At 56.8% G+C, this 27,042-nt stretch overlaps 1 protein-coding gene across 1 annotated transcript in view; it reads left to right on the plus strand.

The window, feature by feature from the left end:
• PTPRN2 (protein tyrosine phosphatase receptor type N2) overlaps positions 1 to 27,042 on the plus strand; it is a 711,364-nt gene that overhangs the window by 388,850 nt on the left and 295,472 nt on the right. The gene's annotated exons all lie outside the window — the stretch shown is intronic.

A 27,042-nucleotide genomic window follows, 5' to 3' on the forward strand; every position in this document is an offset into this window, starting at 1 on the left:
GCCGTAAATTGGTCCGGAATGAGGCAGCTTCTGCTTTCATCCCGAGGAAAGACTGATTGGTCGTGATTAAGTTATTTAGTCTCCGTTAGAGGCAGGCTTTCTATGCCGACCGTACTGAGTGGTGTAAACGTAACTCTGGCCCCGAACGCCTCATTAATTTTTGAAAAAGGAGCTTTTAGTGAGCCCATGGCAAGTTTCCAGGATGGTTGGAAGTACCGCCGTCGAGATGGGTGTCTGTTGGGGCTCAGGGGACAGAGGGGCCGTGGGCCTGGGGACACGGGCGGGACTTGGCATGTGGGAAGCCTGGGTGTTCCGGGGGGGGAGGGCGAGTGCGGCACGGGGGGTGGGGGGCTTGGGTGCCGGAGGAGCCTGGAGAGCTCAGGGCATGAGAGCTGTGAGGGGCCTGGACAGCGAGCCGGCCTTCGAGCCAGGGGAACAGCGTGCCTGGGGGACCAAGTGCCTCTCAGATGTGAGAGTCCCCAAGGCAGACATGAGTGTGGGACCTGCCACCTTGGACTTCTGGGAGCCGTCCTGGACACACGGAGGGGACGCGTGGCACAGGTCATGAGTGGAGGGCGCTGGCGCGTGGGTGAGCTGGGGACACCGGAGTCTCAGCTTCCCATCGCGTCAGAAAGCGGAGGCCCTCCTGCCACTGAGGACAGCCAGGCCAGGCCACCGGCTGCAGGCGGAGACCCCAAGGGCCCAGCGCCTCGGAGCCCATCCTGGGCCCATGTCCAGGGCCCTGCAGGGGCAGCCCAGCCCAGGTCCTCAGATCCGGCTGGAGCCGGGTGGCCCTGTCAGGTGGGACTCAGGGTGGGGACATACCCAGACACAGGTGATGCTCTTTCAGAGGGAGTCCCCCTCACCCGGACGCCACTTTCCAAGTAACAAGGGGACATGGTCACGGCCGTCTCCATAGGTGGTCGCGCCTTACCTTTCTTCATGCTCGGCTTCACGAGCGCATGTGACACAGCTCTGTCTTCTAATCTCTGGAGCCACTGTGGCACCTGCTGACCTGTGTCATGACCTGTGACGTTCCCAAGCCTCACCACACAAATGGCCCGTGGCGGCCAGCAGTCGCAAGGAGAGCGATCGGTGCGGGGGCCAGCATGCTCTGTCCTTAGGCATCTGTGTGAGAGCCCCTCGCAGCTGCACCAGCCCCTGCTGGACGGGTACCCACCCTGGGGGCTGTATGGACTCTGCTGGAGGCCCTGTGCTCTTTGCAAGGGGCGAAATGGGGCTTCTTTTTTAATATATATACTGATTTTTATTTTTTTCCATTATAGCCGGTTTACAGTGTTCTGTCCATTTTCTGCTGGACAGCATGGCGACCCAATTACACATACATGTGTGGATTCTTTTTTCTCACGTTATCAGGCTCCATCATAACTGACTAGATACAGTTCCAGTCTACACAGCAGGATCTCCTTGCTCATCCATCCCAAAGGCATTAGTTTGCATCTATTCACCTCAAATTCCCAATCCATCCCACTCCCTCCCTCCTCCTCCTTGGCAACCACAAGTCTGTTCTCCAAGTCCATGATTTTCTTGTCTGTGCCAAGGGTTATTTGTGCCATATATTAGATTCCAGATAGAAGTGATCTCATATGGTACCAGGGGGTGTTTCCACGTTTAGCCGCATTGGTGGGTTCGCTCCTGCTTCCGAAGTTTGGGGTCGGGGCCCCTAATTTGCATTTCTGGGGATCCCCTGGCCACGTCTGGTCTGGAGGCTAAACTTGGAGAACCACGGCTTTAAGAAACCCATGAAGAATTGCCTCATTGGATGGGGAGCTGCAGGTGTATTAACTTGAGGTCACAGTCAGCTCAGAACTGTGCCACTCCAAGAGTGCCGTCGATTCATCCACTTGGACGTGCCTTGCTCGTGATACCTGCAGGTGGTTCTAGAGCCCGCCTCGCTTGCGCAGTACATGCAGGTCCTGGCAAGTTATGAGCCAGTAGACTTTTAGAGCATTGGCTCGTTAAATCATTTGGTATACTGATGTTTTTTTTTTTTTAATTTGGTAAAACTGAATTATTAACGAAGAGAGAAAGGAAGGACTCCCGAGGTAAAGAAAGTCAAAGGGAACAGTCTTTCCAGAACAAAGAAAATGATGAAGTTTTGCAACTAAATGATCGTTCTTTTAACATCTCCCATTTTATCTATGATTGGAGTCAGATCTTTTCTCGTGTTTTGAAACGTATTAGCTGATTTTCCCCTGGTGAGTTCCATCTGTCCTGGGGAGAACGCTTAATGCCACGGGAAGCTCCCCGCCTGTCAGCGCCCACGGCTCCTGGTGGCCCTTGGTCACAGCACAGCCCCCCTGCAGTCCTGTAAGAAGACAAGGAGGGTAGGGCTCTTTCGGGGTCTGAGGTCACTCTTGGGGTCAAGGCCGTTTAGCTGGTGGGCGCGGGCGCCTGTTTGCTGCACGTGACGTTTCTGAACTTGCCTGAGGCCAGGGCCCCGTGGCATCGGTCCCTGCATCATGGGGGTACATGGGGCATGGGAGGCGCTGGGGCAGAGCCACCGTACCTGATGCGCCAGCCTCCGCGTGGCCCTTCCTGCCTCTCCGGCTGGATGTTGTTCCCGTTGTGCTCTGACTTCCTGTGTCATTTGTACAGACTCTGAAATGACAGTCTGTGCAGGTGAAGTCCTTGCAGAAGCAAATTGCTTCGCTTTTCTGCCTTTAGCCACAAAAGCCCGGTGCGGCTGGAGTCGGGTCCTGGTTTAAAGGCACCGGCTCGTTGTTAACGTCCCAAAGGAAGATGCTGGCCCTCGTGTCACTGCCCTGCTCTCAGCCCCCTTGGAGGGGGGAGGCCGCCCGTCTCCGGGGCCGCTGCAGGCTCAGCGCTGATCTTCGCCGGGAATGTCGGTGCGCTCAGCCCTGAAGCCCCTCTGCGCAGAGCTGGGGTGATTGAGTTCGGCCTTTGGGGAAACTCGACGGCATGTCTAAGATTCTTGAAGAACGTCCTTCCCTGGAACAAAAGGAGGGTCTGGTTTAGGAATTTCCGACCCAGGCCAGGGCTACTGGAAATGCTCAGGTCCAGCCTAGCCCCTGACGGGTCGAAGAGTCACAGGCTGCATGCCCGTGAGTTCCCGCATCCGTGTCTCCAGGTTCCAGCCTTTGCCCAGAGGGCGCAGCGATGGGATGGCACCTCTTCATTGCCAGGACTCTGACTTCCCCAGGTCAACCGAAGGGGACGGCCACCGACGTTCACCAGAGGAGGCTCCTGTTACTTACGTCCGCCAGGGTGAGGGACACTCGACGGCGGTCCTCTCAGGGCTTTCTGGAAGCCTTTTCGTGCACGAAGGAAGTGTACTGTCGTCTTATCTAAAGTTGCATGATGGCTCATTCTACACTCGCCAGCTCGAAACACGAGCTTTCGTTACCTCCTGGGGCTTCCGCGGGTCAGACGTCCAGGAGCTGCCGCGTCTGGGGGCTCCGGCTCAGAGCCTCTAGGGAGATGTCATCAGGCTGGGACCTGGGCTCAGATCTCACTGGAGGCCTGGCTGGGGCTGGATCTGCTTCCGGGAATGTGCCCTCGCACATCTGTTGGCACAAGGTCTCATCACAGGAGCCTCCGAGAGGCGTGCTCGCGGCAGGGCAGCCAGCTGCCCAGGAACAGGTCGTCCAAGAGCCCACACCACCTCGTCTCTCCCAGTTTATTCTCTTCATTGCCCCTGAGGTCTGAAGTCCAGGTCCCCGCTCAGTGGAAGGGAGTTTGACCCCGCCTCCTGAAGGGAGCAGAACCAAGCAATGTGCAGACCTCAGCGCACCCCCCACCCCAGTAAACAAAGGCGCCAAAAGATGCGCCCCTCTGCTGCCGGGGCAAAACGCCAGCTGGTCTACACGTTGACAGGTACCTTCAGACAAGTCACACCGTTCCTCCATCTGGAACATGTGAGATAGAATCATGCTTCCTCCTAGGATTTCGATGAGGTGCATGTGATGTCAGAACTTGGATGACTCGTACCGAGGCAACACCCCGCAAAAGAGCGGCGCTGCGAGTGTGACGCAGCATCCCCATCGCGCCACTGCCGCTGTCATCGCCGTCACCCCCCCCACCACCACCACGTCCCCGTCATCATCGTCATCACATGATCACATCATCGCCGCCGTCACCATGACCAGCAGCGGCGTCCCCGCCGTCACCATCACCACTGCAGCACCATCCCCTCATCCGCGCCATCGGCACTGTTTTTACTGGTGTTGCTGCTTTAGCCACAGCTGTGCCAAGAGTGTTTTCTCAGAGGTTCCGAGGTCTCCAGAGCTGTGGTTTCCCAGGAACAACCACGAGAGGAAGGACGATATTTTTTTAAACTGTGTGTCACGCTTAGCATGTCTCTCTGTTGGGAATTTCTTTTTCTTTTCTTTTCTTTTTTTTTTTTTTTTGTCTTTTTGCCTTTTCTGGGGCTGCTCCTGCGGCATATGGAGGTTCCCGGGCTAGGGGTCAAATCGGAGCTGTAGCTGCCAGCCTACGCCAGAGCCACAGCAACGCGGGATCCGAGCCGTGTCTGCGACCTACACCACAGCTCACGGTAACACCGGATCCTTAACCCACTGAGCAAGGGCAGGGACCGAACCCGCAACCTCATGGTTCCTAGTCAGATTCGTTAACCCCTGCGCCACGACGGGAACTCCTCTGTTAGGAATTTCTTTCCCTGCTAACTTAAGTAATGTCCCCTCCTGCCCTGTGGGTGTTTCAAACATTTACAGAACTCTCCTTTTTCTCTTTACCCATTCAGCAGACACTCATTAACCACCCACTGTGTACCGGGTCCTGTATGAGACTCCGCCTGCACAGAGAAGAGGTCCCTGCCACCCAGGCCCTACAAGGCCATGCGGGTGGTAGGCGCACACACCTGGCCGTGCGGGTTCCCCTCCGTGGACCGCAGGAGGGTGTCACCCAGAGAGCACGCGCTCAGTCGAGCCGCTCTCTGGCCGAGTGGACTTGAGCAGGTCCCTGTGCCTCCTGACCTTCAGGCCCCTTTGGGTGGAACCGCCCAGCCTCCCACTGCGGCCGTGCAGGTCAGGGCCATGGCAGCATCAGAGCAGAGCCTCTCAGGCCGAGGTGGCCGCGCTGCAGGGGCCCTGGGGGAGGCGCGCGGTTCCGCAGAACAGGGCCGAACAGGAGAGGATGCGTCTGAGTAGGAGCATCCGGGGCGCAGACCTGGGCACCCCAAGACTCGCTCTGTAAAGCCGCGGGCCTTGAAATGTGGCAGCGTGGCCAGCCCTCAGCTTCTCAGGAAGTTCAGCTCCGCTTTCTGTTTTCCCGGGTGTGCGACTTTGGGGGGTTCGTTAAAGACAGCGGAGGAAGACCTTCCTGGCATTCGCACAAACCTTGCAGCTGCCGTGGCCAAACGGCCCTGCGGCGGCGCACAGCCTTCTCCAGGGCAGAGCACCGGGGTGCCAGCCCGAGTGCCCGGCGGGCTCTGATCTCCCTCTGCTCGGGGAGGGTTTGGATCTGCATTCTCTAGGAGGAGAGCCCTGGCCCCTGGAAAGGAAGGTCAGGAGAAAGTGGATGAATCTCACCCGTCCCACGTAGTGCACAGCCCACGTGGAGCCACGGGGCCAGCCCCCTGCAGCCTGAGCTGTTTGCAGAGCGAGGCCAGAGGCCCATGGCCCTGGGCACAGAGCCACCGGGACAGGAGCAGGAAGTCCCGGCTGATGGCCCCCCGGGGGCCAACCATCAGCCCTTTCTCTCTGCAAGAAGGTACCAGTAAAACAAAAACAAACAAACAAAAAAAAACACCCCAACCCAGCACCTCTCTTTAGCACATCTGCCTGAATTTAATCCGTAAGTGTTCACGGAGTCACCGGGGGTCCGAGGCCACCATGCCACCTCCCCTCACCCACAGCCCTGCCCTGCCAGCCAGCTCGTCGCAGCACGTCCGGGCTTTGGGGGAGCGACTGTTTCTGCTTTTCCTGGGGCCACCTCGGGGGTCTTTGGAGCAGAATCAGACCCGGTGCTGTTGCTGCAGAGGGTTTGCCGCACTTTCCTGTCCTCCTGAGGCCCGGCACCCGGTGACTTGCCCCTGCCTCTACCCCATCCCCCAGGGCCCTGGGGTTGGCCAGCCCTGTCGCTGGCATCGGCCATCCAACCCCACCCCCTCACCCCTGGCCTCTCGCAATTTCCGGGTCTCAAGCAGCCCTTGTCACTCACTCAGAGCCCTGCCACCGCCCCACTTACCTCGTTCAGTTTCTGACCTGCTCTCTGAGCACCCGAGACGCTGTCCCTGCCGAGGTCCGTGCCACCGGCCGTGGGGCCATGCTGGGACCCAGAGCCCAGAAGAGCCCCCAGCCCTGTAGCTGTGCCCAGTCAGTGCGCCTTCGTTAATTCACCCCCCGACTGATCCGGTTCCTATCTGCGAGTCTATTTCATTTTCCACAACTACTGATGGTTTTTGATTAAAACCATAGCTGTTTGTCATTATCAGCGCCTTTGAAATGCAGTGACATCCAGAACCATTCATGACATCAGTGACGTCTGTTAATGACCTCTGACTCGATTCGACCCACTTTTCTTACCCTGAACCTGGCTTCAGCGATCCCGGGGCTTACGCGAAGGCTTTCGTGTTCTCTAATGACTTTGTGAAATGCTCCCACTGACGCCAAAGGCGTCAGATATGTTTGAAAACAAAAGCTGTGTTAATTACACCTTAAATGTTTTGTCTTCATTCTCCAATCGAGAGTATTTAGATGAGCTCAGCGCATGTTTATCCAATCTTGAAGGTCACGGCAACGGTCTCCCGGATGCAGAGAGAGGAATCTGTCTGGGGACGGGGTCCTGGGCCCCGGCAGGCAGGTGACAGCAGGCACACAAAGGACCCCGGAGAAGGCAGGGTTTGCAGCAGTACAGTGGTGAGGCGGCGGGGCGCTGGCCCCGGGAGGGCAAGGAGGAGAAGAGGGCCCTGGGGGGCCGTGCGGCCGATGGGGCTGAGGTGTAAACAGCACCGGGGCCTCTGGACGAGCACAGCGGGTTCGGGGACTGGACTCTGTCCATTCAGGGTGGGACGTGTGCAGGGACGTTGGGAGAGGCCAGGAGAGGAGGGGGCTGTGGCACATCAGAGGTCGTGGTCAGGCCCTGCGGGCGCCTTGCGTCAGGAAGGGGTGCCCATCAGAGGCGGTCTGAAGGAGGAGGCTCGCCCGTGGGGCAGGGCAGCTGAGCAGGTGTCCTTCCCGCCCGGCCGGGATTGGCGGGAAAAGGGATGCTCGGGTCATCCCTCGGCTGCCCAGCCCCGCGTCTGGGGGTCTCTCGGTCTCTCCAGCGCCTCCTCCTCTGCTCCAGCGTCACTTCTCACATGAGCGCAGAGCGTCGCGAGCCTGTGTCAGCGTCTACCGAGCCCGCCTGGCGTGTGCAACACGGTCGCGTGCGTCCACACTGCCGTGGCTCTGACCACCCGGAGGTGCTGCCAGCCTGTGTGCCTTTGTCTTGTCCATGGATGCGAACCTCTCCAGGACGGGGCTGTCTTGGCATCCGGGTCCCGGGCCCGCACGAGGCACCGGGACACTTGAAATCAGGGCCGTGGAAAGAGGCGAGTTCAGATGGAGACCAGCGTCTGTGCCGAGGCCTTGGAGCTGAGTGTGGCCACAGATGGGCGTGACCTGGGCCCGTTGAGCCTTCGTGCTCCTGGGGGTGCAGCCAGGCCGTGAGCCCCTTGTCTCCGTTCACAGACGAGGAAGCAGACGCAGAATTTAGTAACCGACCCATGTGGGTGTGAAAGGAAGCAGGTGCTCTGGGCGGGGGACCCTGGAAGGACGAGCTCCAGCAGCGTTTCTGGAGGATGACGGGCACCGAATTTGGAGCCCCAGAGTCGCTGAGCCGTGTTGCAGGGAGATCGGGAGGCTCGGTGACCGGGAGGGGACGCCTTGGTCATTGTTATGAGGTCTGGCGCTCAGTCAGCAGATGCAGGACAGAAGCTGGTGGGGGGGGACAGACGGAGACAGTTGCTCAGACGTGGTGGTGGGCAGAGTATGGGCAGGGCGGGGAGGGCCACGGACAGGCCCTGGGGAACCGAGGGCAGGTGGAGCCCCGGACTGAGCGTTCAGGCCGGCCATGCCCCTCACCCGCCCCTCTTGCCCTGCTCACCCACCAGCCCCGCGTGGGGGCCGTGTGCTTCTGGGCGTCTCCGGTGGGCAGGGCTGTCACCCCGGATCTCCTGCATCAGACCTGCCACCCTTACTCTCCTCCCGGGTGAGAGCCTGCCTCTGACCAGGCAGAGGGGGGCAGTGACGCTCAGGACACCCCCTGAGGTCGCCTCCACCGGGTCAGGGCCTCCTGTGTCCACCCAGAGGCACTGCCCACTGGCCCGGCACCAGCCTCTGGGGACACCCCTCCCCCACCCGCAGACACCCGGGTCCCCTCCAGCTCTGTCCCCCAGCCCCCACCCCCTCAGCTTCCCCATCACCAGGCCTCCTTGGGGGCCCAGGGTCCATTGAGATGAACCAGATCACTGGTGGCTGAAACCGAAGGTCCAAACTCGGGGTGGGGGCGCGTCCCTCTGCCGTGGCGGTGCGCCCACGCGGAAGTGCCCGGAGCTCTCCCGCCAGAAGGGCTTCGGGCTCCGACCTCTGGGCAGATCCTCAAGTCCTGCGGGGGGTGGGCTGCGATCTAGAATCCCTCCCGGAAGCTGCCTAGGGAATTGCAGCAGATCAGAAACCGAGTTGGTGAAGGTGGCCTGCCTCTGCAGTGGAGGGACCAGACGCCCTGGGGTCCCAGGCCTCGCGCCCACCCTCCGAGCTGCCCCCAGAGGAAAGAGCCTGGTCCGAGGGAGCTCCTTGTAAATGCGTCCTCCAGAGTCTGTTCTGCAGAAAAGCCCAGCAGAGGCCCCACCTGCTGAGACGCCGACCCTCCAAGCCACATTCCCGGGGAGGGTCCGGCCCTAAAGGACCCTTGCTCGTCTGCATCGTCTTTTCAGAGTAAATGGGTTTTATCTTTGTTGCCTTTTTTGTTATTTCACTTTGGTAGTAAAAACAAGCATGGATTTAAAAGTCTCACAGTACCTTTCATCGTCGCATAGACTGGCAGCTCCCACGACCTGGAAACTGGGGTTTCCCGCTCAGGGAGCCGTCGCAGCCCAAGGGACGGCGGGGTCCCACCAGCATCCGCTGTTGCAGATGCGCTGTCAGCTCCAGAGTAAGACCCACGGGGACTTAGGGCGTCTCTTGCATGGGTCTCAGGCCCCACATTGGTCTTCTCGGCGTAGCCTCAGGTTATTTTGTAAAATGGCCCTGAACAATGCAGCTGGGCCCTTGTCCTCGGGGAATCAGTGCCAGACCCCCGTGGGTGCCCTAGACCGAGGGTGATAGGAGCCCCTCGAACCCCATGTGTGCCCGTGTGTGCCCGTGCGATGCAGTTTGATTTGTAAACTCGGTGCAGCAGAGGGTCAACGGCGGTAAGGGGACTCGCGGGTCCATCCTGTCGGCTGTCAGCCCGGGAGCCGGGCAGGCCTGTCCTGTGGGAGGCGTCCACCTGCCCTGGCCCCGAGCAGCTCTGCGGGGCCTCCGTTCCCAGCCTGGACTTCCAGAGGTTTCCCCTGGAGGGGCCACAGCCGCCTGGTGCCAAGTGACAAGCTCCATCCAGGGTGTCACTCAGCTCGGCCTCACCCTTTGAGGTCTGAGGCCTTATTTGCTACATGCCAGGTGCCTCCACGAAGGTCTGTCACCCCTAGAAAGACACGCTTGAGGAGTTCCCGTCATGGCTCAGTGGTTCACGAATCCGATTAGGAACCATGAGGTGGCAGGTTCGATCCCTGGCCCCGCTCAGTGGGTGAACAATCCGGCGTTGCTGTGAGCTGTGGTGTAGGTTGCAGATGCGGCTCGGATCCCGCGTTGCTGTGGCTGTGGTGTAGGCCGGTGGCTACAGCTCTGATTGGACCCCTCGCCTGGGAACCTCCATATGCCACAGGCGCAGCCCTAGAAAAGGCAAAAAGACCAAAAAAAAAAAAAAATCTGCCTTCATGCATTTCCTTCGTGTATGCTGAGTGTGCATCTCTTTCATTTTGCTGGAGTTTAATACACACTTTTATGCTGCTACTGTACATATGCAGTTAATAAATCAGAGCCCCGGAAAAGGTATTTTCAGGCTCCCCTCCCCAGGAGCTCAGCCCTGGCGGCCAGTGTGGTCCGGGCCACCTCGCCCCGGCCGGCGTCACCGGATCCCAGGAGGGTGTGCGTTTCTTTCCTCCCTGATTTTCTTCTTTATCAGGATTTGTGTCTTAATCAAAGTGAGTGAGAAATGCACTTCATCGTAGGCACGGTGGCACTTCTACCTGGTGCTCCAGTTAATTATGCGGGATTGCTGGGGGACGTCGCGGGCGGGCCTGCGAGTTTCCATTTGCGCTGAATGAGTTTGCTGTGATTAATGTTATCACAGGAAGTGCCAGAGGAATTAATAATGATTAAGTCATTACTTCCAAGTGGTGCTGGAAACCCAGAGATCTCTACTCATGACAGCAAGAGCTTTCGCAAAATCCCCCAACCCGAGTCTCCTCTGTTCGAAGTGTCGGCGTTGAACTTGGTGGAGGCAGCTGAGCAAGTCCCCAGCTCACCAGCTGGCGTTTACTTTTCTGTTGATTTCCCCCCCACAAGAGGTATTCAGATTTGAGATCATGCTGGGTTAGGAAAAAATGCTTAATTTTTCGAGGGGTTAATCCTTCAAAAATGCTTTTATCCACGTCAGAGGTTTTGAATACAAACCGCGGTGCTGGTTGTGCAGGAGGCCCTGCGGCAGGTGTTCAGGGGGCGGGGGGTGGGGGGGCAGAGTCGAGCAGGACCCTGTCCTTTTCCTTGGGGGGCCAGGGAGGAGCTGCACACACAGGATGAGGGACAATGTATCCCCGAGACCGTGGAGATGCCCAAGGCGGCGCGAGGTCCCCGCACCCTGTCTGAGGGGCTCCAGGAGAGGTGGCCTTTCTCCCATGTCCAGCCTTGGTGGGACTTTGCCAGGTGGACGAGCCAGAAGGTAGCCTGGGCTCTGATGCCGAGGGGGACAGGATGCCGAGGGGCCTGTGGGCTGCACCCCCTCTGAATGGACAGAAACCAGGGTCTCTGCAGACCCCCTGCCAGCCCTGTGGGGCCCTGAGCAGGTGCCGCCGCTGGGCTTGTGGGGTCCCCGAGAAAGGCTCAGCCACGCCGAGCTACTGGCCTGGGCGCTGGCCTGGGGTGCGAGCAGCTTCGTGGCCTGGGTGGGCCCAGCGGGGAGGGACACGTGGCGCGAGGTCAGGGCCAGCGTCCAGGCTCTGGGTGGACAGAGCTCTGCCGTCGGGCCCGGGGGAGCGTCCGGCACCAGGTCACGGCTGAAGCTGTTCTTGCCGCCCCAGCCTCACGGCTCTTGGTTCCTGTCTTGCGGCACGACCTTCACCTCCTGGACAGTCGGGGGTGGTGACTCTGGGCAGAGAGCCTGACTCAGCGTCCCCTCGAGCGCCCTTGGCCAGAGTCCCCAGCTCCACCCTCCCCGTGTGTGCCCTTAGCTCCTGGCGACGTCGGGGGCAGAGGTTGCCAATGGACGGAAGCTGTCCCTCAAGTGTGATTTCCTCCACTCTGCCCCCCGCGCCATCCGAAGACCCGGCTGGGCCTTGAGTCATGCTTTTCCTGTGCTTCCCAGGGCCCGGCCTCTGCCGTCGCCCCCGCGGCTGTTTCCGTGGACACTGACCCACCCACATCCTTACTGGGCCCTGCGAGTCATCCTCCTGTCTGGCTGCTCCTGTGTCCACCCCCGGCCCCTTTCTTCCCAGCCCTGCAGGCCCCTCCGAGGCCACCACTCCCTCACGGGCCCAGGGGGTCCCAGCCGGCCTCAGCCACGGCTCTCCCGAGGGATGCACGCCTCCAGCCGTGTGACCGCGGGGCAGCTCCCCGGCTTCTGCCCTGAATCTCCTGAAACCAGACTCACGACGGTGGCTGCCCCCGCCCCCAGGGCTCGTTTCCGGAGCCCTGAGCCCACCCTCCTCCCATCGTCCACCCCTGGATCCAGACCTCATTCTCAAACCTTCCTGCCCAGCCCGTCTCCTCTCTAGTCCTGCTCCCTCGTTTCCATGGTTACCCCCTGGTCCCCGCGGTGTCCCCAGGCGGGCTGATGAAGCACTGGCCTGTCAGCCCCCCCTCCCGGGCAGGCCTTCCCTGCCAAGATTCCCCTTCAGCCCTGAGCTGGAGAGCCAGCGGGGACCTGACTGGACGGAGGAGGAGAAGCCCTCGTGCCCCTTCAGCGGTGGGGGCGGCGCAGACTCACCCCTTAGCCTGGGTTGGAGGGCTGAACAGGGCAGATTTAAAAGGGAAAGTACTCTGTTCCCCGGGGGGCAGGGTGGTCTCTGCAACCTCCCTGAGCTGGGGAAGGGCAGCCTCGTTGGGGGGTGGCAGGGACGGGGGACAGCGGGCTTCTCCCCACCTCCTCCTCTCACTTGGCGTTTTCACTTTTCTTACTTTCTTCTCTACATGCAGGAAAATAAAATAAGTAAAATTGTGTCAGGGATTCACTTGAAAACGCGAAACGACTTCGAGGCTACATCCTGGGGTCCAGATCCTCCATCTCTGCTGGTGGTCCTGGACCCGCAGAGCCCGAGAGCCGGTGTGGGGCAGGACCCAGCTCCATCCCCGGGAGAAAGAGAAACGGAGGCACGAAAGTCGGCCCCCTTTCTGAGAACTGGAACCCCCCCCACCCCCTGCCCCGGGCACAGTCCCCTTGGACCAGCCCTGACTTCGGGGGCTGGGAAATGGGACCGTGCCAGCCCCGCCCCTGACCTCATGTGCAGCCCTGCCCTCCTGCTTCCCACTCAGAAGCCCCTGGAAGCCAAGCCCACTTTGCAGCAAAAACCCTGAGCTGCTTCGAGCTCCCTGCTGGCCGCTGACCACAGTGTCGCCTGCTCTGCTGCAGGAGAAGCAGGGCCTGTGTCCGGGGCATGGCCAGGACCCCACGCATGGAGGGAGCGTGCGGAGCAGACGGGGCCTCGCAGGGACATCTCGGGGTTTTGTGATGGGGGCGGGCTGGCCTGTGATGTCTGCTTCTCACAGGGAATTGGCGTTAGACGGTGGCAGGCGGGCACAGGTACCGTGTAAACCACAGAATGTCGTGCAGTTAGTTGTTTTCATCACCTTCGACGGCACCCGCACAGCCAGCCCTGCGTGTGGGGCCCCCACGGGCCAGGCGGGCACCCCCACCCGACCATTCACTGCAGCTGGTCCTGGGGGAGCAGGAGGCCGTTGTCTGAGAGCGTGGGAGACAAATGCTGCCACTAATGTGGCCTTAAAGCTCTGAGCACAGGTCCCCTGGAAGAGCTGAGCCAGCACGAGCCCCTGGGGTCGCCTCTCGCTGCACCGCGCTGGCCCTGCCCGCCTCCTTCCCTCCCCCACCACGCAGCGCAGAACCCGCAGTCACCTTGGTTGCTTCTGTGTCTCAGCCTTTAAGTAACGGAGGGGCACCTGCGGTTTGGACTCCGAGGGGCCTGCATGCCCTTTGTTCCTGAGGCTCGTCTTTATCTTTGCTGATAACCCCCAGAGCTGCTGTTTCCCGTTTCCACCCCCTCCCTCCTTTATTTCCCTGCTTCCTCTGTTCTGGCACCTTTTGGGGCACGTCTCTGCCTGGACAGTCTGGGCAGCTGGGAGCGGCCAGCCCTCTGCCTTCTCTCCACCTCTGGGGCACCAGGGCCCCTGGTGCCCAAGCTTCAGATGCCAGCCCCGTCTATTAGGGTCTCACCAGCTACGCGCCTGGGGTATAAACCCACAGGGAGCTCTCACCCCCTCTCCGCGTGGGCCTGAGGCCCTGGGGGTGGGAAGCTTGGGTGATGGCGGGAGAGGAGGAGGGCAGGCAGGCCTGGCACTGCTGTGACCCCCTCGGGGTCCTGTGTACTTACCCTGCTCAGTCTCATGCCTGGGGGAGCCGCCCCCGAGCGGGGATGAGCAGGAGGGCGCCGTGGCTGCCCGTTGCCTTGTCTGAGGACCAGGCTGTCTGTGTGGGGACACGGAGCAACCCTGGCCCTGGGGACCCCACACACACATCTGCTTTGTCCAGGAAACTGCCCTCTCGCCTGCGCCCACGGTGCCCTCATCCTGGTCACCAGTTGCTGTGAACAAGGGACCTTCAGTGGCCCCAGGACTCCGCAAGTGCGATTCAGGTCAGGACCCTGAGACTCGGTTATGCCCACAGACCCAGGGCGGGCACCAGGGTCCTTACCAGAGACGGAGCGGCGCTGTCGGGAGCCGTGCTGCTGAAGGATGGCTCGGGGTCAGGGGGGGACCCGGAGAAGCTGGACGAGGCAGGACGTGGAGCCTCATAGGAGCCTCGGGAAGGACCCAGCTCGGCCGCACCTGCAGAGCCACACGCTCATGTCCTTTACAGTGGTGGCAACTCCTTAGGGCAGCCGTGGAACGTGAATACAGGGTCACACGCAGACTTTTCAGCCTCCAGTCCTTTTTAGAAATACTGTTAACGACGGTGACAAGAAGCAGAGGGGGAAGCGGGGGGACGTCACTGGGGACCAGGCGCCGACCCTTCCCAGGGGCCTCGAGAATAGTGGGAAGAATGTGCTTTCAGAGTCATTCCAGGGAATTTTACAGGTGCCAAGGCAGCTCTCGAGAGAGGCAGGTCCCTGTGGCCAAAAGATCTCTGGCGCTGGAATCGGGCCTCCGGGTAGACGGGCTTCTGTCAGCTCTGAATCCACCCACGCCTTGCCCTCATGCATGGCCCCCTGGAGGGGGTTCTGCAGGCTTCGCCGAGGTACCACACATGGGAGAAAACCTCTTTGGGCGCTGTTGGGGCTGGGGTGCAGTCCCACTGATGGCGGGGCTCCCTCCGAGCCCCAGCTCAGTCCCGCTGACCGCAGGGCTCCCTCTGAGCACCTGCGCCCGCCCTCGGGCCTCCCACATTGGAGGGTACGTCACCTTTCAACCCGACTTACAACCACGTGCCCACAGACCCAACCCCAGTCCCACATGTGTGGTTAAGAACAGAGCACGGGAGTTCCCATCATGGCTCAGTGGTTAACAAATCCGACTAGGAACCATGAGGTTGAGGGTTCAATCCCCGGCCTCGCTCAGTGGGTTAAGGAGCTGGCGTGGCTGTGGCTGTGGCGTAGGCCGGCAGCTACAGCTCTGATTCAGCCCCTAGCCTGGGAACCTCCATGTACCATGGGTCAGGCCCTAGAAAAGACAAAAAAAAAAAAAAAAGAGGAAAGAAATGCCTTTCAAAAAAAGAAAAGAAAAGAAACAGCAAGAGGAGATCACAAATACAGACGGCGACATGCTGAAGCGGAGGGTGGGGACAGCAATACTGCGGCCAGGGCGGCAGGAGCGGCCAGGCTGGCAGGGGATGGGGGTAGGGGGGTCGAAGCTCCACGTGCAAGACGGCGGCTCTGACTCTGGGGGCAAAAGACCCGCTGCCAGCCCCCCTGCTCTGCCCGGGGCCCCAGAATGGACGGCTTGGCCAAGGTCAGCAGAATGGACAGCTTCCGGTGTATCCGCTGCCATCCAGACAGATTCATTCCTCTCAAGCCCAAATTGTCCTCAAGTTTTACTGGCTCGACCAATTCAAACTATCCTGTAGTTTTCGTAGTGACACAGAAACAGAACGTCGGGGCCCTCGAATGACCTCAGGGCGTAATGACTGTCTCATCCAGGCGTTCCAGCTCTCGCTGCTCTTAGGGATCATGTGGAAAGATCTTTTTTTTTTTTTTTTTGCTTTTTAGGGCCACCCTCGAGGCACATGGAGGTTGACAGGCCAGGGGTCTCATCGGAGCTGCAGCTGCTGGCCTACGCCAGAGCCACAGCAATGCGGGATCCGAGCCACGCCTGCGACCTACACCACAGCTCACGGCAACGCCAGATCCTTAACCCACGGAGCGAGGCCAGGGATCGAACCCGCAACCTCATGGTTCCTAGTCGGATTCATCTCCACTCTGCCACAACGGGAGCTTGTGGGAAGATCTTTTATTTATTTTTATTTATGTATTTGGAGTGTAGTTGATTAGCTGTGTTGTTGGTGTCTGGTGTACAGCAAAGACTCAGACATATATGTATGTATCCGATTCTTTCCCCTTATACTGAGTAGTTCCCTGCGCTCGACAGAAGGTCCTTGCTCGTTTCACGTGTGGCGGGGTGTCTATTAATCCCATTCTCCTAATTTTTCCTCCTCCCCTTTCCACTTTGGTAACCAAGTTTTTTTTCTGTGTCTGCGGATCTTTCTGTTTTGTAAATACGTTCATTTGGATCGTTTTTAAACAAATTCCGCATATAAATGACATCATATGGTATTTGTCTTTCTCTTTCTGACCTACTTCACTTGGTGTGATAATCTCTAGATCCATCCAAGTTGCTGCAAATGGCATGGTTTCATTCTTTTTTATGGCTGAGTAATATTCTACGGTGTATTTTATGTATGTCACATATTACACACATGTGTATATACACACCCCCCCCACACGTATGTAAATCTATAGACCACGTATGTTACTCTGTATATACCCCACGTCTTCTTTATCCATTCATCCACCCATAGACATTTAGGTTGCTTCCAGCTCTTGGCTGTTGCAACTAGTGCTGCCATGAGCATGGGGGAGCATAAATGTTTTTAAATATGATTCTGATTAGGTAGATGCCCAGGAGTGGGATTGCTGGCCCCTATGGTGGTTCTACGTGTAGTTTATTAAGGAGCCTCCCTTCCATGCTCCATGGTGGTTGCCCCAGCTTCCTTTCCCACCAGCAGCGCAGGAGCGCTCCCTCTTCTCCACACCCCCTCCAGCGCTGCTTATTTGTAGACATTGCAATGATGGCCCTTCTGACGTGTGTAAGGTGGTGCCTCTTTGTAGTTTTCATCTGCGGCTCTCTAATAACTAGCCATGTTGAACGTCTTTTCAGGGGCCCGTTGGCCGAATGTATGTCTTCTTTGGAGACACGTCCGTTTAGGCCTTCTGCCCATTTTTTTATTTATTTTTTTTTTTTGATGTTGACTTCCCCGAGCTGTTTGTGTGTTTTGGAAACTAAGCCCTCATCGGTCGCATCATTTGCAGATGCTGTGCTTCCATTCTTTCCACGTGGTTGTCTTTTCATTTTGCTCACGGTTTCCCTTGCTGGGCAGATGCTGATGAGTTTACTTGGGTCCCATTGCTTATTTGTGCTTTTATTTCTGCTGCCTCGGGAGACGGGCCGAAGGAAACGTCAGTACAGGGTCTGCCTGTGGTCTCTTTGGGAGTTTTGTGGTGTTGTGTCTTAGGGTCAAGCCTTTAACGCGACATTTCGAGCTTATCGGGGTGCGTGGCGTGAGGGCGTGTGCTGGCGACTTCCCTGAGCGGGAAGATTTTTCAAATGCTGATGCCCAGACCCAAGAGTCACGCACAGGCTGCAGGCAGTGGGGTCTGGCTTCTGCACCCCGAAACCCTTCAAGTCACCCCACTGCACACACAGGCCGGAGCCCGGGCTGGTCCGGTGTCCTTACAGAACAAGGATGTGGGGGACCCCAGGGGCTGGGCCCCGGGGGGCAGGCGGGGAGCCAGCACAGCGCTCAGGCCCCCTCCACCCAGCGCCCCTGGGGTGCCCTGGGCCTGGAGAGGCGCAGAGGGCGGGCCAGGAGCAGCATGAGTTTCTCGCATGTGGTAGTTCCTTTAACAGCCTCTTACAGGTGCAGAATGAGATCGATTGAGAATAGTCTTCATTCAGAAATAAATATTGATTAAACTTAACCAGGACAAATAACATATAAATAGGATTCAGTAGTAGAAATTATATTTTGTCTGGGCAGCGGTCAGTCCTATCAAACTGGACGGTGAATGGAAGTCACTTGGTGACCAGAACGAATTCAGACCTGGCCGCTTCGCCACGGACGTTCTGGGCCGGTGCCGAGCGAGGGGGTCTGGGCTGCAAGAGGCCTCGCGCGCTTTGGGCACGAGCGTGAGAACCTGGCCCCGGGGGCGGCGCAGCTCTCAGGCGGGTTGCAAGGGGCACAGCAGCGGCTCTTGGTGTTTGTGGCACGTGTTCTCAGAGAAAATGCAAAGTCATTTCATCCAAGCTAATGGGCTATTTAGCAGCTGAGCTGACGTCTTTCACACAGATCCATGCAGTTCTTTTTAAGAACTGAGCCTTAGCCACAGCCCCAGTGCTTAAGGAGAAATAATAAAACTGAATTGATTCTTAATTATTTTGGTCTCAGAACCAGGGATGCTTTTCGTAAGTGAAACCACGGATGACTCCGAGCCTGGTGCCTACGGTTAGATCCCACATTCTCACCCGCCCTTTCCGGGGGGCAGCCTTGCCCGCTTCTGCTCATATCCGAGCTCCCCTGGGCTCTGCGCCGAGACCGCACCCCTGCCCCCCAGGCAACACGTGCCCAGCAGCCTCAGAGGGGCACTGGCTGATTACTGGACCCGGGTGAGCATTTGTGTGTGTCAGCCTCCTGTGTGTGCCATCCCGTGGAAGGGGCGTGTCACCTGCCAGCAGGTGGTCTGTCACCATCACATCTGGTTTATCCGGCCCCATGGTGCACAGAACTTCGGGGCACCCCCTGAAACAAGACCCCTCTTTGCAACCTCTGTAAACCCTTCAGGCCTGGCTGAGGTCGCTCCTGATGGCTTCATCTTGAGCTTTTCCCCATGGTAGCTGTAATAAAAGCAGATGTCAGGGGCCTTGCTGTTCCCGAGGCTGCCGTCCAGACCCTTCCAGAAGATTCCTGCCCACCCTCGCAGGTGTTAAGCCATTTCCTGCCCTGTGCTGGACTCCGGATGCTGCAGATGACAGGGAGGCTTGGCTCTGGCTTCAGGGAGCCTGTCTTAACACACACGCACGATGAGCCACCATCTGGAATACTGTCCAGAGTAAAGGGAGCGGCCCTGGGCTTCAGTGCTCAACCCCGTGCCCTCCGCTCAGATGACAAGGCTCAGCTCGGCAATACACCTGCTGGTGACAGAGCTTGACACCCTGCCCTCACTCTGCTCCTGAACAGTCCTGTGTCAGATCCACACCGAAGGGCTGGAAATTGAAAACAGACGTGTCCCCCTACTCTTAAATGTGTACATTTAAATTTGCAAATCTCACCATACCAGCCCCTCACTTTCCATCCCAACCAGGAAACGCCCAAATATTTTTGGCCTGATACGCTAATCCACAAACAGATATTTAAAGCGTGTTGCTTCCCTCTCAGCCTCAGAGAAAAACAGAAGATGCTGTGATCCTTTGAAAAAAGGAAAGGTCCCACTTTTCTCTCCTTAATTGACTTAAACTGTTGCTAAAACCCCCCCGTGTGTCTGTGTCCCCACGACAGGGACCCACCGCTCAGTGACATTCTCCCCCAGCTGTAGGCACCATGGCCCCGAGCCCTCGTCACCAGGGAGCAGTCACAGGGGTGCCCCCCGCTCCAGGGCCCCGGACTCGGCTGCACCCTGGGCGTCCACACTGATTCAGAGAGCCTTTCCACAGCCCACAGCCCTGGCCCGTGGTGACCCGTGGGGGACTCAAGCTAGGGTGGCATGAGACATCGTGGCACACAGGACTGTCTTCCAGAATGTCACCTGCACAGCAGGAAACTGAACAAGAGTAGTGGCGACCCGGGGCCCCTGCTGCGGAGTGGCTGCAGCTCAGGTCTCCGGACCCTGGGACCTGCTGCCTCTCCCGCTTTTCCTTGTTTCTGTTCCTTTAAACAACTTTCCCTAATAATTTTCCTCGGTGTGCATGGGAGGTGCCATTGTGAAGTTTTTGGAGCAAAAGCCGGACGAGAAAGAAAAACCTCATCTTTGCAATCTCTCCACTGCTCTGAATTTCCTTCCCGAGCTTCGCGCGTCTGCATTTTCATACAGTGAGAACAACACACTTTTTAGGCAAGTTCAGCTCCAGGTTCTTCCCCTGAACAGGACATGAGAAGCGTACCCAGGGCCCTTTAAAAGTTCCTGCCGTCATGGAGTTCCCGTCGTAGCACAGTGGTTCACGAATCCAACTAGGAACCGTGAGGTGGCGGGTTCGATCCCTGGCCTCGCTCAGTGGGTGAAGGATCCAGCGTTGCCGTGAGCTGTGGTGCAGGTCGCAGACACGGCTCGGATCCTGCTGTGGCTGTGGCTGTGGCGTAGGCCAGTGGCCACAGCTCCGATTCGACCTGGGAACCTCCATATGCCGCGGGAGCAGCCCTAGAAAAGGCAAAAAGAGAAGTAAATAAATAAATAAAATAAAAGTTCGGGCAGTCTTTTGTGTGCTGCATGTGTTATCGTGTACCCAGTGATTTCCACGTTGTTAGCCTTTTTTTTCTATAACTCATGTTTACTACAATTTTTTAAAAGCCTTCATGGCATTGAAGATGCCGTTTCAAAATTGAAATTATACGGTCAACAGCCCTCTCTGCCTTAAGGAGCCCGAGGCCGCTCACCGATTCTTTTTCGGAGCGATTGTGCTGATCCCCCCAGACCGGGACTGCAGCATCTGCCCGCACTTGGGATTTTTGTGGTAAAATACACATCACGCACAATTGGCCACGCTGACCGTTTTCCGGTGCACAGCTCAGTGGTGCCAGGCCCACCCAGTGACGGAGGCGCCTGGCCCAGACCCTGGTCGGACTCCCCGGAGCCCCTTCTCCACCGGGCCTCGCCTGGGGCTTCTGTGTGCCAGTTGTAGCAAGGATGCCACCTCATTGTCTGCAGAGGGGCCCCGCGGACACAAATTCCACCCCGCCCTTGACGTCGGATCCCCTGGCCTGCCCTCCGCACGGACCCCACCTGTGGCGTCTCCTCCCAGTGACCGTCCATCCGTGGCCCCCGCCCGGTGCTGTGAGCCCCAGCGGTGTGCAGAGCTGAGCCCACATCTCTCCCAGGTCACAGCCGTCCAGAGCGACATCTTCCTTGGAGCAAGAGTCAGACTCATTTCCCACCACAGCCGTCTCCACGACCTGTGCCTCTTCCAAAGCTGGGACTCTGTCCCCATGAAACACGGCCTCCCCATCCCCCAAGCCACCCCAGGCACCCACCGCCCCACCTTCTGTCCCTGCGAGTTTGACTGCTCTGGGGACCTCGTATGAGTGGGATCGCACAGAATCTGTCCTTTTGGGTCTGGCTTATGTCACTGAGACTCGTGTTCATCCACCTTGTAGTCAGTGTCAGGATGTTCTTCCTGTTTGAGGCTGAATAGTCCACTCTGTGGATGGACTGAATGTTCTTTTTTCTTTTTTCTTTTTTGGTTTTCAACCCCCGCCCCCGCCAGGGCTGCACCCGCAGCATATGGAGGTTCCCAGGCTAGGGGTCGAATTGGAGCTGTAGCCACCGGCCTATGCCAGAGCCACAGCAACGTGGGATCCGAGCCGCGTCTGGGACCTACACCACAGCTCACGGCAACGCCGGATCCTCAACCCACGGAGCAAGGCCAGGGATCGAACCCGCCACCTCACGGTTCCTAGTCGGATGCATTAACCACTGTGCCACAACGGGACCTCCTGGACCACATTTTCTTTCTCCATCAATGGCCATTTAGGCTGCTTCGTCTTTCGGCTGTGCTGCAGGACACAGGCACGAACACATCTGGTCTTGAATCCCTGCGTTCGTTTCCTTGGGGTTTACACTGGGAAGTGTGAATGCCGCGTCATGTGGTGACTCAATAGTTTGTGACCGAAACAATCAATGTTCATATGGCAATTCAAACACTCCAGCGATTTCAGTATTTTTTTGAGGCACCGCCTTAGCATTTTACCGAGCGGCTCTGCAATTTTACATTCCCACGCGCAATGCGTGAGGGTTTTAATTCTTCCACATCTTTGCCAACGTGTTGGGTTCTGGGCTTTTTGGAAAAGTCGCCCTAAGGGAGGCAAAGGGGTAACTCACCGTGGGTTTGATTTGGATTTTCACAGAGACTGCGCTGCTGAGCCTCTCGTGTGCTAATCACCACGTGCATGTCTCCTTGGGAGAAACGTCTATTCGAATCTTTTGCCCATTTTGAATGGGTTGTTGGCTTTTTGTTTTTGTTTTTGTTTTAAATTGAGCCTAAGAGTTCTTTCTGTGTTCCATATATTAATCCCTCCCAAGATCTGTAATTCGAGAGTATTTCTCCCGGAGTTCCCGTCGTGGCTAAGTGGTTAACGCATCCGATTAGGAACCATGAGGTTGCGGGTTCGGTCCCTGCCCTTGCTCCGTGGGTGAAGGATCCGGCGTTGCCGTGAGCTGTGGTGTAGGTTGCAGACACGGCTCGGATCCCGCGTTGCTGTGGCTGTGGTGTAGGCCGGCGGCTACAGCTCCGATTGGACCCCTAGCCTGAGAACCTCCATATGCTGCAGGAGCGGGCTTAGGAAAAGGCAAAAAGACCAAAAAAAAAAAAAAAGAAAGAAAGAAAGTATTTCTCCCACTCTGTGAGTTACCTCATTTTCTTCATGACGTCCTTTGGTGCACAAAAGGTATTAATTTTGATGAAGTCCGGTTACTCTTTTATTCTTTTGTTTCCTCTGCTTTTGACGTCATAGCCAAGACACCACTGTTACATCTCATGTCGTGGAGATTTCCTCCTGTGCTTTCTTCTAAGAGTTTTATCGTCTTACCTCTTGTAGTTGGGTCTTTGGCCCATTTCGAGTTCACTTGTGTATATTATGTAACGTACGAGGTTCAGCTTTATCCTCTGGCATGTGGCTGTCACGTTGTCCCAACACCACTTGTTGAAAATGCCATCCTGTCCCCGGTGAATGGTCTTGGCTCCCTTGATCGCGTATGTGAGGATTTAAATCGCGCCTCTCTGTCCTCTTCGTTCTGTGCATCTGCTGTCACGTTGCTTTGATTGCTGTTGCTCTGTCGGAGGTTTTGACACCGGGACGTGTGAGTCCCCCAGTTTTGTTGTTCTTCTCCAAGTGTGTTTTGGCTATTCAGGGTCTTTTGAGAGTCTATATAAGTTTTAGGATGGATCTTTCCCAAATAGGGCCCTGCAAAAAAAAAAAAAAAAAAGGGAGCCCTGCAGCAACCGTCACTGGGATTTCGATAGAGATTGCCCTGCGTGAGTAATTGCTTTGGGTAGTTCTGTCGTCTTGACAGCATTAAGTACTGCGGTCCATGGACATGGGATGTCTTTCCATTTATTTGTGTCTTTTAAAATTTCCTTCGGCAGCACTTCGTACGTTTCTCCTCGGTTTCACCTCCTTGGTTAAGCTTGTTCTTAAGTAGTTTATTTTTTGATGCTGTGTAAATGGAATTTTTAAATTTCCTTTTCAGATTGTTCATTGGTAGTGTATTGAAACACACCTTTTTGCATGCGGATTTTGTATCCTGCAATTTTGTTGAAGTCCTGTATTAGTGCTAAGGATTTTTTTGTGTGTGGAATTTTAAGGTTTTTCTGTATATAAGATCATGCCACCTGCAGACACTGCTAATCTGATTTCTTCCTTTCCAATTTAGATACCATGTACTTCTTTTTCTTACCTGATCGCTCTGGCTAAAACGTCCAAGATGCTGTTGACTAGAAATGGGAAAAGCACGCGTTCCTATCTTGTTCTTGATCCCACTGAGAATGTTAGCTTCATATTCGACCTTGATTTTGTGAAGATAATTTACTCCTAGTTGGTTGAACTTTTTTAGCATGAAAGGGTGTTGAATTTTGTCAAATGCTTGTCTTTGCATCAACTGGGATGATGTGTGGTACTTTTTTCTCCCCATTCCCTCAAAGTGCTGCATTGCACGGATGGACTTTTGGATGCAGACCCACCCTTTAATTCCAGGAGTAAACCCCCCTTGCCTCGGGTGTGTAATACCCTTTAACATCCTCCTGAATTACCTTTGCCTGCATGTGGCGTGTTGCGGGGATTTACACGTCGATATTTGTAAGGGGTAGGAACTAGATCCCTCTTCTTACAGTGTCTTCCTTTGGCTTTGGGGTCAGCATAACGTTGGCCTCGTAGAATGAGTTAGGGAATGTTCCTTCCTTTTCAGCCTTTTGGAAGAGGTAGGGAAGAGTTTGGTGTTAATTCTTTGAATGTTTAGATCGGTTCCAGGGCTTTTATTTGTTGAGAGGTTTTTGATTAGTGATTTAATCTTGTTACTGGCTAGAGGTCTGTTCATCTTTCTGTCTCTTCATGATTTAATCTTGGCAGGTGGTCTGCCTAGGAATTCGTGAACTTCGTTAATCTGATCTGTTGGCAAACACTCGTTCACAATACTCTCTTAGAATATTTTTTTTTTCTTGGCATACTTTGAAAGTGTCAAATGTTACTATTTTAAAGCATTCCTTAATTTGACTTTTTTCATCTTTTGTCCATGTGTATTATGAATATTTTCTCTCGAACTTATTTCATCATACTCTGACTCTTATTTCAGTCTATAAATATACTTCCTTTTAAGTCTCTTCTCCACTCCCTGCCCAGGCTTCAGTTTACAGGATTTCCCCGTGTGGATTCATACTGCAGCCCCGGTGGGAAATGCCAGCATTTCCCGAGTGCAGTTACCGTGAGCTGTGATGCGGTGCGGAGGGGGCGGCCCCTGGTGGGGCAGCCGCCACTCTGCTCATCAGGCGAGACCTAAAGCCCACCCTGTGTGGTCCTCACGTCCCCACACGAGGGCTGAGCCGGGGTCAGAAGTCTGAACCCCCAGAGAGGCTTACCAGCTCCCCCGCCCTCTCGTCTTGCTCCCTGGGTGTCGGTTTCAAACGCACTTGTGTCCTCGGGGTGGCGGCTCATCCTGCCTCCACTTCAGGTAGGACGCTCCTTGCTGGGGGACCTTCTGGAAAAGCCGGATGCTCTCAGACGCAGGTATCACGACAGTGAGCATCAGGTGTTCTAGCCAGGCTGCTCATGGAAACAGCCCCCTTGGCTTGTGGCAAGAAATGCATTCTTTCTGTGCCCCTGTAACGTGGCTGAGTCACGCACATTAATCCCAACGCTCAGGCCGGAAGCTGAAAGGCAGCGGACTTTTTTTTAATTTTTAATAGTTATTTCCCCAATACAGTTTTTTTTTTTTTTTTGCTACTGTACAGCATGGTGACCCAGTTACATATCCATGTACACGTTCTATTTTCACACATTCTCTTGCTCCATCATAAGTGACTAGACATAGTTCCCAGGGCTACCCATCAGGCTCTCATGGCTCTTCCATTCCAAAGGCAATAGTCTGCATCTCTTAACCCCAAGCTCCCCAATCCATCCCACTCCCCCACCCCCCCCACCCCCCGCTCCCCCTTGGCAACCACAAGTCTATTCTGCAAGTCCCTGATGGCAGCAGACTTTTATCTACAGCAGGTCCCGGGTGGGAAAGGCTGTCCCCGTGAAGCTGAGACTCTCATTAGGAAGGGCAGCCGCGACCCTGGGCCGTGGCGGCTGGGGGCTGCGGCCACCGCGTCTGCTTCCCCTGGGCTGAGGCTGCAGGGAGGCGGGCACCCCGGGCCCCAAGCGCCGGGCTCGCTCCGCTTTGCTCAGACCTGCCGACCAGACCGATTCGAGCCGAGGCTGAGCCCCCGTGGGAGCCGGGCGCCTGGCCCGGGGGACACGCCGCCTCTCGGGCTGCCTCAGCACGGGCCTCCCGGTCATGGACCGAGGCATCGTGGGTCTGAGGCGCCCCCGGGATCGGTGTCCCGCAGCTCACGCGGTAGAGGAGCTTCCATCCCAGTCAGCCTGTGTCTTTCTTGGTATCCTGGGTTCCCACTGATCCCGACTCTCCTTAGAAGCAGGCAGAGGCCACTTCGGGGCCGCAGATGTCACCCATTCTCGGTCGGTCTCAGAGCTGTTAGCTCAGAGGGGCCCCCGGGGTCCCCCGTGCCCCATGGGCCTGGAGGGGCCACGTGCCACCCTCCCTCCGTGGTGACCTTGGTGCCGGACGAGGCCCGGGGGCAGCAGGGCCCCGGGCCATGCCCGCCTTCCCTCGGCCTCGCTCTGAGCTGTGCCCTGAGAGCTGACCTGGGTGCTAGGATGTGGCTGGAGCCGGGGCTGCCTGAGCCGGTCCCCCCATGCACGGGAGCCCCGCCGTGCGCTGTGCAGCAGCAGGTGCCGCTGCACACCCGGGCTGCCCTCCTAGGGGACCTGAGACGAGCCGGCGATGCTTTCCGGTTTTTGCCTTCAGAGACGTTGATGTGTTTCAGAATTACTGGCAGTGCCTCCCTGATGGCTGATTAGATCCAGAAATACCGGCCCCCTGGGGGGAGGTGAGCCCAGCTCCCTTGGCCTGGTGGGTTTCCAGCTGCAAGGACTCTTAAGGATCACAAACACGACTGTGCCTTTGGCTGGAATACTTAGAATGGCTTTTCTCCACCCCCGCACTTACGATGTGGCATAAGTTCAAGATATTATTGCAAAAAAATAAAGGTTGCTTCATCAGCAGTGAAGCATGTGCTAGGACAGAAATTTCCCGGCTCTGCCGAGTTGCCTGTGGCGATGGTACGTGGGCTGCTCTGGTGCATGAGAGTGGCCTCGGAGAATCAGGATTTCTGGAAGGTACTGTGGAGGGGTGCTCCTGTCACAGAAAAAGGAGATTGGTTTGTACCGAGCCAGTGGCACTCCGCGTCCCCCCCGGGTGAAATGTGAACTCGGACAAAGAAGCAGTGCTTTGTCAAGTTCAAGGAGAATCTCAGAAATTCCCCAAGTTTCATATCTTACATCTATCGTTTCGCTGTATTATTCGTATTTATTTTAAAAGATGATTGACTGGAAATAAGTGATCGAATGACCGTGAAGCATATGGGGTATGAGACCCATCCCCTGACTTGGTTCGAGAGATTCAGAAGGAACTGGTTTAGGTTCTGGTCAGGGCCCAGACGGGGACGTGTGACACCCCCCTCCCCCAGGCGCTCGGGTGCTCGGGGGCCTCCGGGGGCACCCACGACCCCTTCCCTCCAGCCCCACGGCTCCCCCTTTCTTCATCTTGACATCACTCGCTTCCCCCCTCCCAGCCCCCACTATCTAAAGGTCCTTCAGGCAATTAGGAGTGAAATCATTTAAGATCAAATGCCTAACATTCACTTTTTAGCCTAGAAACTGCGACTGCTTCGCTGTTGCTGAAGCCTCCACTAATGTGACATTTTAAAAAAATAATAACTCTTTGAACTGCCTTTTAAGAGCATCCTCTGGGCCAAGCTGCCTGCGAGCAGGCGTCTTCAAAGGGTGGCGTCGGCGGGTGAGGGAAGAGGAGACCTTCCA

This window comes from Phacochoerus africanus, chromosome 16 (assembly GCF_016906955.1).
Source record: "Phacochoerus africanus isolate WHEZ1 chromosome 16, ROS_Pafr_v1, whole genome shotgun sequence".
In the NCBI taxonomy this organism is placed as follows: domain Eukaryota; kingdom Metazoa; phylum Chordata; class Mammalia; order Artiodactyla; family Suidae; genus Phacochoerus; species Phacochoerus africanus.